At 32.0% G+C, this 12,374-nt stretch overlaps 1 non-coding gene across 1 annotated transcript; it reads right to left on the reverse strand.

The window, feature by feature from the left end:
- Positions 1 to 2,143: 2,143 nt before the first annotated feature.
- Positions 2,144 to 2,216, reverse strand: TRNAA-AGC (transfer RNA alanine (anticodon AGC)). Its single transcript has one exon. It is a non-coding gene; the product is annotated as a tRNA-Ala (tRNA).
- Positions 2,217 to 12,374: the final 10,158 nt, after the last annotated feature.

Consider the following 12,374-nt stretch of genomic DNA (forward strand, 5'->3'; position numbering starts at 1 on the left):
GGTTTTCACTTAAGTTAGAATGGTAGTTCCCGCCTCTGGGGCGGGAACCAAATAAATGACTACTTGAATCGCGATTTTGAGCATAAAAGACTTTGTGTTTGGCTTTTAAGACTTGTTTGATAAATAATACTCAAATAATGTAAGATGAAAAGGTTTTTGGCGTGTTATATCTAAGTTGGGACTTATTTTGTAGTAGTGGTAGTAGATAATTTTTAGCTAGGCAATATATATATCATAAGACTTTGGGTGAATGTTTTACCTTGTTGCTTTTACAATAACTTTGTTGTATTGTCTTTATGATCTTTATATTGTGTTTCAATTAATTAGTTTTATGTAGCTTGTCTTTTTTTTAATCACGATAGCGGATTCAGGATTTTCACTAAGCGAGTTCGAAAAATAAAAATATAAGTAGTGTTTTTTGAACCCCAAAATCGCTGAATCAATTTTTAGTCTTGTGTTTAGAGGATTCAAAGTCTATATATATACTAAAAATAAAAATAAAATTTATATATACGGTATAATTTTTTGAGATGATAACTCCTTGCTCCTTTCTGGATCTGAACATGTCTACTACTTTCGAAAGAAAGATAAAATAGGGAAAACTATAATGTATTTATTTTGGGAGAAAATATTTATGTTACCTAGCTTAATATGATATATTTTTCATATATTATGTCTGGTATCTCCCATATTTGTGTATAAGCCTCTTTTATATGTCATTATACACTGTTATACACAGTTATTATATTATATAAAATGCTTTTTAAAAATATAATATTGTATATTGTAGGTTAAACTACATGACATAATATTTAATATTTTATGTTGGTAGTATATATAGTTTTTGAAAATTTCCCAGAGAATATTACTGCCCAACTGCACACACTCTAACTTCATCTTTATTGATATACCCTTGTTGATAATTTCTTTTGTGTTTATTCATTTGAATAAATCCTCAACCAAATGAGTCAAAGAAGAAATTAAACTTAAAAGTGAAAAAAGATTATTATGACCTATTGAGGGATGAATATTAGGGTGTATATGTATTTATTACTTTTCATTATGCAAACTAAAGTGAATTGAGTGAGTTATTATATATTATATAATCCAAGGCACATGCCAAAAAGAAGGGCTTATGTTACGTTGGTCTAAATATCATGATAATCACCATCCACAAAATTAAACAATGAAGTGATGGACCACAAACACATAAAATTGTCATTTCTTCCAAATCTATACTACTAGTTTTCTATCAGAATTCAGAAATTAACATACTGATGCCCTTTGTCCTTTGTCATTTTCTTATTTTGCAGAATATTTGATTTGGGATGGCAATGGGGCAAGGCGTGTAGGCGGATTTAACCTTACACGAGTGTAGAGCAGGGTGGATTTGACCTTACACATGCGGGGAATTGACCTTACTGTTGGAAATCTTATGGAAAAAAACCTTCACCATAAACATGATATTGAATTCACCAAGGCTTGTACTTCACCACGAACATTTGTAGGAAATTCTCCAAGCTTGAGGCGTGTCGAAAGACACTGTCCTTAAGGATATTTCACCCGCTATAGGTGTATCCCCCATGATGTAACAAACTCTTCTAATATAATATTAAGAACCAAAAACTAACAAAGATTTAATCAATGAAAACTCAATACTAAAATATATCTTTACGCAGGAGGAAAAAAATTATTTAAATATGTTCTTGTCATCACTTCCATCTCTATCTTGGGAATAGAATATATATATATATATATATATATATATTTATTCAACTCAAATGAACGTTCAAACAATAACACTCCAACATTAAACATGGCAAAAACATTTATCACCATTAATCCATTATAGGTCTTGCATTGTCATATATTAATGACAAAAAAACGGTTAGGCCATTAAAAAAATATAATAACATACCTTTAAAGATATAATAATTATATGTCAATAACTTTTTTATTGTACTTGGACAATCATTTAATTTTCTTTTGATGTAATTTTTTTTGTGAAAAGTTCTTGGTTGATTGTCTTGCCTAACCAAAGTACTTGATTTAAATAAACAAAAAAATATGAACTAACATGTGAATTAACTCTGTTTTAATTAATTTTTTAGGTGAATTATTTTCTCACGAAAATATAAAGTGATGGAGATGCGGGGTATCGATCCCCGTACCTCTCGCATGCTAAGCGAGCGCTCTACCATCTGAGCTACATCCCCAGTTGTGTTTAAATTTTCATGCCCAAACATATGGACTAATCTCATGTGAAACAAGGACATAAATGTACTTCTAGCCTACTAAGTCACTTGACATATGTTGGGAATTTTAGCAAGGAAATTCAAACTATAAAGAAGTAAACACATGAAAAAGAGAATTCAACTTATATTATAAACATAAAAAATAATTTTAACTTTGTATTTATATTATAATTATTTTAGGAAAGGTGTTCGTATATATGAATTAAGAAAGACATACATACAAATTACTTAGAAGTTAAGAGTGAGTTGGTTCGGTTTAGAAATAAACTAAGTTTTTCAAACATGACAAACTTTAAAAACGAAGGCAAAAAATGAAAAATCACGTATTATAGAGTAGCAAAAAAATAATAATCTCAATGTATTGAAGTATTATTGTTGGAAAACTCTCTTGATAATCAATATTTATATATATTACTAGATAGGGAAGGCCCGTGTCTAGTACGGGCCAATATAATGAAGATTATAATTTAAGAAACAACGGAGTAAAATGAGAATACAAATGTATCAACTTAGTAATGAGTTGGCATTATCATTGATGTTTTGCAAAAATTAAACACATATGCGTTGAACATCTTCAAAATATAGAAGTAGTGAGTACTCATCAAAATATATACATCTTTAATTCAAGATCATAGTTTAAACTCCGAACAGTTTGTTGGACTTGCAGCATGCAGACCACAAATTTGTTGTTATAAAAATCAGTAGACCTCAAACTTGGCCAAATGGAACACTTGAGGCCAGTAGATCATCCAAGAACTAATCGAGATAACATCTATTTATCTCTGAGATCATTGTAATAAGCAGACATACAACTTCTCCATTTTTCTTGAGATATGCTATTTCATTTCTTTCTCAAATTAAACTACTCTTTTTCATAAAATTGGTGAGTTTATAGAATGGTAGCTCTAGTATCTATCTTATAATGAAAGAGCAAAAAAACTTAGGAAAAGTCTCATCTAGATTTTTGTTAAACAATGACTGGCACACACTAACACGTGTCTATTTCTTCAGTTAAATTAAAAAATATGTTCTTGAGTAACTAGAAAATACAATTTTCATATCGAAAAAGGTAAATTACTGATAGCCAGATAAATTTTCCGGCAAAAACTTTAATGTTCAATTGTAATTTCTGTTATCAATCATTGTTGTTGAAAAAGTTATTTTCTCAGTGATAATGATAGATAAACGTGATAAAAATAGCTATAATTAAAGTGATATGAGAGAGAAATGAAATGGATTTTGAATTGGGAGGGGGGAGGGTTGTAGAGCTTTGGGAGGGTAAAATAATGGCTATAGTGACAAAACATTGTTGTTATAGTATGTGTTAAATGTGATGAAAGAAAAGAAATTTGTAGTGATAATGAATGTATTTGCGGCGGCACAAATCCGATGACAACGATGATACTCTTGAGAAGATGAAAAAATAGGAAAAAAAGAAACAGAAAAAAAATTAAGTAAAAGAAAACATATTTTAATAAAATATTATAATAAAATAAAATTTCAGCATCTTTTTATGCTCTTACTCTCTCAACGAGAGTGCATTACACATTCTTTGTCACCTAAGTAGTTAAATGTATAATAGTTCTTTTAAAAATAGTCCAGAGGTGTCATAGGACCCCCCCCCCCCCCTCCCACGAATTTGATATGTGTAACAACAATTTCATTCATAGTGAGAGTGTGTTTTGAACCCTTTTAATTTCCCCTTAAATTCCACATACAACTTTTGTTTATATATATGTGAAACAACACCAACAAAAGTATCACGTAGGTAAGAATCTTTCTTAGAATCAGGTAATTCAGCACAAACAAATTTGTCATAGGATTTAGGAGTTAATAATTTGTACTCATCAGTAAGTATGATAAGAAAATTGGCACGAGGAAGACCATGTTTTTTGAAATTCTATAATATACATAAAACTTGCAACTTTTTCAAAGATTTATCTTTTTAATATATCATTATTCAACTCTTATTTTTTTGCCATCTATTTTGTACTTCGTCAGTGAGCAATAGATGTTCTTTTATTTCTGGCCAAGATGGATTGCATGTCATTATTATAAACAACTCAGGTTTTCCAAAAATATTGAACTAATGTGATAACATCCATATATCGTCGACGCATGTTTCTTGGTCCTCCTATAAATGTAACTGGGAGGAATGAATTTTTTTCAACTTTTCAAGCTTCCCTTTCACCACTTCTTAGAACATCAACAATTCCTTGTAAGAATTCAATTTTAAATAAATCTTGATTAAATGAGAAGAAGTCTAATCTTTGTGTTTCATGTCACGATCCAAGTCTACACCCTGGACGTGGCCGGTACTCGAGAACCATTGTCGGTTCCCAAGCGAACCCTTATCCTGGCTGACTACAAGTGGAAGACTAACTCAAGCATACAAAAGCTTAAAACTGAATAAAATTCATTGATCTCAATTACAAAACTTTAACTCAAATGATTAACTCTGAATAAAATAGTATATTCAACTAGCCAAAAATAGGATACTCAAGTCTTTAAAACATTTAACAAAATAAATGAAACAGACTTCTCAACTGTATTGTCTATCTATGAAGCATCTACTATTATAGAAAGATATCGGGACAAGACCCACGACATCTCAAAACTACTAACTGTAAGATAAAAGTGAAGTCCTCCGAAATATAAAAAGGCTCACCAAAGCTGACTGGAATATCACATGACCTCAACGAAACGCTTGTTGATGATCCTGAATACCTATATCTGCATCATGAAACGATGCAGGCCAAATGGCACAGTTCGTGGAATGTACGAGCATGTAAGGGAAATTCTAAAGCATAAACATAAGCTTGAACTTGATAAAAGGAAACATACTTACCTCTTCTCAACTCGACTAAAGAATAAGATACCCAACTCAAAGATTAGATACTCAACTCAACTCAAAGCTACTCAACTCAAGATACTCAAGGATAAAGCAACAATAAAAGATGCAAGATATGGAAATCTGTAAAACTGTAGATAACAATTCAGTGTATTGAAAAATACAATAATACTCAATTTGTATATAAAAATACAATATAACTCTGTGGGAGATTCTCTAACCGACAACCATCACTATGAGCTATAAGCTATGTGATGATACAACGTCTAGCCCACGCTGCCAGAACTGTCCTATACTTTGTCGGGGTATAGAACCTACTACTAAGTGGATCCACTAGTCTATGCTAAAAAGTATTTACGAATCATCTAAAAAAGATATGATCCTTTTTACCCACGTTGACTACATGGTTTATGGAGACTTAAGCTATCTGAACTCGCTCCCATATCGGTGCCCAATACTACTCCCAAAATGTAATTAACTAGCTCATATGTTTAAAAACACAACTTTTTATGTGGTTTGAGATTATTACTCAAAAAATCTTTCTCTTAAAAAAGATGGTACTAAAACTACTCATGAAAACTCTTTTGAAAATGGTGTTTCCTCTCATCTTAAATGTGAAAACATTTACTCTTGAGAATACTTAGTTCCCATATATCATTTTATAGAAAATGAACTCAGCTCTACTCTTCCTCAAACTCATATGCTCAAGTCTTTAAAACAAGTTTTAAAGCAATTTGTAAAAAGACTTCAATAGAGTTCATGCCGAATTATGGACATGAACGACTCAATTCAAGGTTTTCAATAACCATGCATAGAACTTGATGCTTGGAACTCAACAACTCCAAAACTCAAGGAGTCAATGATACTACTCATCTTAAGAATGCTCGACTCGAAGGGTTCATGCGAAATTATGGACATGAACTACTCAACTCAAGGACCTTTATGGATAACATGTAGTAGTCCCATGACTAGGAATATAATTTCAAAAGGATTAGTAACTCAATACTCAAGACTTAGAACTTGAAGGTACTACTCCTCTTAAAGATGCTCAGTTTACGAAGTTCATGCGGAATTTATGGGCATGAACGACTCGACTCGAGGACTGCATAACAATATGGGACTCATGTATACGAATCTTCTCATTCTCATACTCACTTCCTCAAAAATTAGATCAAATATATAGTTGATCTCAAAGGATTCACAATTGAACTCAAAGACTTTCTTGGACTCTACTCTTAACTCTCTCTTGAATTTGAATTATGAATTCAAGAGTTATGGTTCATGGTATGAAGAATCTCGTGATGATAGTGTAGACTCATGAATACATTCTACTCACTCTCATGCTCATTTACTTGAGTCTTGAAACAAGTTATTAGAAATTGTAGAAGACTCCTCAAAAAGACTCAAAGGGACTTTCTCAAACAACTCTGAAGAACTCTCAAGACTTAACTCTTAACTCTACCTTGAATATGAATTATTGATTCAAGGGTTATGATCTCATGTTATGGATGATCTCATGATTTTTAGAGGTAACTTAGAGTGTAGAAATCAACTAGAAAATATACGATTCGAGGGAACTCAAACGAAAAGAAGTGGGAAAGGGTAGGGGTCCTGGCAACCTTGGCATACTGAGTGGCGCAGGGTGCCAGACCCTGAATTACAGAAGGAAAAAGGTGGTGTACTAAGTGGTGTGGCACCCCAGAGACAAAACTACAGAACTTAACTTGGGGCGCACTGAGTGTCGCGACACTCCACCCCTTTTCCCAGAAAACTTGACGAATTTTCTTACTCGTTTTTCGATCCTAATTTGTATAGAATCGAATGGTTTCTTCCCCAATCACTTAGATTTGAATACCCAACATTAGTATACAAGAATCTACTAAAAAACAACCTTAAAACTCATACGATTATCTCAAGAACTCATCAAAATCTCAACAAAACAAGATTTAGAATGAAACTTCAAGAACACTTATCAAGAACTCATCAAGAACTTAAATCCTTAGAACGAAATTAAGTTGAATAAATCATGATTGGCGTGTGGGTGAATGAACCCAACACTATGGAAAGCTTACATACCTCTTAGGGATCAAACCCTTGGCGAAATCCGCAATGAAACCTCAAGAACTTGACGAAACCTTCTCCTTTTCCCCTCTTTTCTCCTCTTGAACTATTTTCTAAAACCCTAGCGTGAATTATGATTGTGTAAACTAAACCAAATCAGTTTAGACCCCTATTTAATTACTAAAAACAAATTAAATCTAATAGGGTAAGGAAAAGACCAAAATACCCCTCTTAAATCTGGGGTAACTATCTTTAAATAGACAGTCTGACTTTAAACGGGCATATCTCCCTCAGACGAGCTCGAAAATTAGAAAACTCGGTGGCATTGAAAAAAGGACTCAAATATCTTTTATTTGATATCTTACGATTCTCCTAACTCATCCTATACTGAAAGTTATGGTCGTTTGAAGTTGACCCAAAACTTAAAAGAACTAAGGAATGAATTCTCTTTAATTCTTTTTAGAACTCAAGGTGTTATATCTAGTGTCCACAATGTAGTACCTCATTTGTTTCATCATCTCTTATTTGAAATTTGTAACAATAATACTCTCGATAAGAGACTATCTCTTTTTCATTTTCCTTTTTGTTGGGATTCAACTTCCATGTCAAGAAAGACATCTACTGAACTCATATTTGGATATATAGGGTAGCTCTGCATGTTCATAATAAGCTCTATTTCTTATGATAGTGTATGTTCGAGTAATTTTTTTATTCCACAATGCCATCCATTTTCACCATGTGAAAATAATAATGGATTATTACAAAGGATCATAACAACTGTAGTAGTAATTTACTAATTGAACTCTACTACTAGGTGTATAAATTTGAATATGTGGTACAAAAATAGATTATGTATGATTTTCTTTGGGTCATATTACTGTCTCAGATGCACGGGATAAATTATATGTATGCTGATCTAAGAATGAATCACATTTAAGTGCAATATAAAAATTTGATAAGTGAGGAACATTTAACAGAGATTTTATTTTTCTGGATTGACTTTTAATATGTCAATTAGTTTTTGCAAAATTAGTTCGTTAACTTTAGCTGAACAAGTCATTCTATGGTGCAGATCATTTTGATTATCATAAAAGAATAATTGTAAGTTCTTCGGTTTTCATTTGAAGTAACTAAGTCATCTATAAAATGATACACTTGTCCTTGCACTCACCACAATTTCTTCGCGTCAGTTCTTTATCGTACTTCATACCAAGTGAAGTGAATGCAAACATATTATTATATGTTCTGATATAAGTTCGAAAATGTTTATTCCAAAAGTTTTTCCAATTACAAAAATTCTGAATTTTTCATTACTCTTGAATACATTTCTTGGTTGTCCGATACATTGCTTCATGGGAGGGACGCATCCGAGAGGAAATAAGTATGTATTTTAGAGGGGATGAATGTATCTGAGAGGAAAGTGGGATGTATTCAAGAGGGGATTTTTGTAAATTTTTAAAATGATAACGAATATTAGAGATAATGATATCTTAAGTTGTGAATTAATATAATTTTTCCAAAAAAAATATCTGAAATTATATTGGGCATGTATCACGGGTTATTTAATTAATTCATTTATTATTGTTGTTGTTGTTGTTGTTGTTATTATTATTATTATAAAAAAATCATTGGTACTTGGAATGAAAAACCTTTCATATTAGAGTTTATTACAAAACCTTTTACAAGAATGATAAATGAACTATCTTCAAAATTGATTTTAAAAAATAATCAAGTCAGTTTTATAAAAGGAGAAATTAATAGTATTGAGATTGATAATATTCTTCAAAACCCTAAATTACAGGATAAGATTGCCATTTTAAAAATTGCCCAAAGCTTTTATATGCAAAGCTTTGACCCAATACTGTCCAGATAATAAACGCCATTATATTATTTAGTTCTATTCTGGCAAATGGAACGACGCTCAAAAAAATTATACCACTATAGCGAAAGAGATTTTGGCAATTGTCAAAAGTGTTTTAAAGTTCCAAGGTGATCTTTACAACCATAAGTTTTTGATAAAAACTGATTGCCAAACAGCTAAATTCATGTTTAATTCAAAACGGCTTGGTAATATCCAGCCCCAAAATGGTTTTGTTTCAAACAAATGTTAGATTTTTGGGTCATAATATTGAAAGGGGTAATATTAGTCCTATTAATAGAAGTATTTAATTTGCATCCAAGTTCCCTGATATTATGACTAATAAAACTCAGTTACAGAGATTTCTTGGAAGTCTCAACTATGTTGCTCCTTTTATAAAGGATTTAGCCAAGGATACTGCTATTTTATATGACAGGCTAAAAAAAAATCCTATTATTATTATTATTTTTTATTATTATTATTATTTTTTTACATACCATACCTTCTATTATATCTGGTGATCAAAATAAAATAAAAATTGATCCTCGTTTGAATATTGTTCAAGCTAATGATAATTCTTATGATATTTCTGATAAGGATATTCTTTATGTATCCGAAATGAATTTTGATCCTAATAAAACTTAATGATGAATGTACAAATAGATTTTAGTCCAGGTTCACTGGCAAGAAAGTACATTCAAAATGAATTTTCGAGTGATAAATGGAACCAGTTTAAAACATGATTTTTTGACACTTATAGTGCTAATGATTTAAATAATATTTCTCAAGAGTTTTATGAAACTTGTGCTTTATATAATCAAATTATGTATTTTGTACCCTGGTTTATAACCACTTATTTACATTTATTCATCAACGTTCTTGAACGATCCTATAAAGATGGATCTGGTAATATTATTAAGGTTGTTTATCCACCTCAGTCATCTTTTATTTTATCAAATAATACTGGTATCACCTTTACTGCCTTTCAAAAATTTGTTGAAGAAGATGTTGCGGCAATCAACATTAATGAAATAAATAATTTAATTTCTCAAAATAATTACTTGAGACTTTATGTTAAAGTTTTGGGTGAACATATTAGTTCTCTTGATAAAAAAATGGATGAATTAACTGCTTTGATAATTGAAATAAAAAATGATTTAAAGACTTGTGACACGACTTCTACTTCTAAAGGTAATTCAGAAGCTCATATTATTTCTACTCATGTGCAGAGGCCATCTGAGATTCGAAATTTTAAAGAACTTCTTGATAAAAAAACTGTTTGAATTTGGTGCAAAGCCTATTGATTTGTCAGACAATTTTACAGATGAAATGAAAAAAAAATTTGATTTTAAAAATCATGTTTCTTTAGAATTTAATAAACTTCACGGTTATCCCAAGAAGAATAGTAATACAAAGTTTGCTCATAAACCAAGCATGCAAACCTATTATTATTCTAGACCAACTCCTCAAGATGTGCTTATAGAGGAACGATACTGGAATCAGACTAATACCTCTTATAGTGGGTCTGAAATTTATGAGTGGAATCTTGATGGTTTGACTCATAGACAATTAACTATTCTTGTTCATAGAATGCTTATGTATGCAACTATCTGTAAAAGTGTTAAAAACACAGATAGAAATATTTGAAAAATGTTTATTGCAGGTCTTACTGGCCAACTCAGAGGTTGTGTCACGCCCCGAGCCTACACCCTGGGCGGGACAGGCACTTGAAGACCATTGCTGGCCCCAAGCGAACCCTTGGCCTGACTTACTAACTCAGCGGAAGACTTAACTCATCACATAAACATTTATGAAGATACTAGAATGTTATAAAGGAACATTCAACTGGCAATTTAGACAAACTCAAGTCTTTAACATAAGAAATGAAAAGTAAAGACAACTGAAATAACTAACCGATTGTTTGTCTATGAAGCCTGTAAAACAACTGAGATGGATGTTGGGACAAACCCCACAACATCCTAATGAACTAAACTAGAAAGCAGTGAAAATAGATCATCCGGAATGCAAGGAGGCTCACCGACTGACTCTGAACTGTTCACTGGATCAACGGTGCGCTAAAATGTCGATCCTAGTTACCTGTGTCTGCATCATAAAACGATGCAGGCCAACTGGCATCAGTACATTGAATGTACGAGTATGCGAGTTGGAATGCTAAAACAACATAGGCTTGAAAAGGAATCTGAAAAAAACTGAAGAACTTACCTGGCTCAACTCAACTCAACATAACTGAACTCATTTCAATATAAAGCAATTTAAAACAAGTGCAATATAAGAAAAGTTGTTTAAAAACATGATGTCAACTATGTGTGTATGCAAAGATACATATAACTCTGAGATGTATGTAAAACACAATAAACTGATGTATATAAAAATACAATAACTTCTGTGGGAGTTTCTCTAACCAACAACCATCACATAAGAGCTATAGTAATGATACAACGATCTACCTTACGCTGCCAGGGCATCCTATACCTGGCCAAAGGTATAGGACCATTGCCTAATGGATCCACTAGTCTATTTCGAAAAGGATTCATCTAAAAAGTATGACCCTTTTCTACCCATGGTGGCTACATGGTTTTATGGTGATGTAAGTTATCTGAACTCATGCTCGTCCCCAATTCGGTGCTCAATACTACTCCCAAAATATACTAGCTCTTATGTTTTTTTTAAAAAAAACATACTTTTTCTGTGATTTGAGATTATTGCTCAAAAACTTAGCTCAAAGGCTATCTTGGGAAATCTCAGTTTCCCCGCTTGCTTCATTTAGAAAGCTATTACTTTTTTCTGAAAACTAGCCTGAAGGCCCTTTGGAAATCTCAGTTTCCGCTCTTATTTAAATGTATAAAATATTTTAAATCTCTTTGGAAAATACTTAGTCCCCATATGTTTCTTTGAAGAAAAGAATTTCAACATTACTCTTTACTGAACTCAAATCTTAAGTCTTAAAACAAAGTTAAAACGTTTGTAAAAGACTTATGAAAACTTGAAATGGACTTCTCTTACTTGACTCTTGACTTCTCTTGACTTTGATCTTAACTGCTCGTGACTTGACTCTTAACTGATCCTTGAATTGAATTATGGATTTAAGGATTAAGATTTGTGATTGGAAAGATCGCATGTTGTTTAGGAATGATTTTAGATAGCTAAACATGAGAAAATACTGAAACTCAAGATTTGAAGGTGGGTCTGAGACGCGGAGGCATAATTAAATTTTGGTTCCGAAAATGTCTTTTGAGGTAGAACGCCTCGTGTCAGCTCCGCGATGCGAAGCTGAAATGCTCAAATCTGGGCACTAGGCGCGCGACGCGCGGCCACCCCTTTATTTCAT

Source organism: Solanum verrucosum, unplaced genomic scaffold (assembly GCF_900185275.1).
Source record: "Solanum verrucosum unplaced genomic scaffold, falcon-dt-bn FXZP01000142.1, whole genome shotgun sequence".
Lineage (NCBI taxonomy): Eukaryota > Viridiplantae > Streptophyta > Magnoliopsida > Solanales > Solanaceae > Solanum > Solanum verrucosum.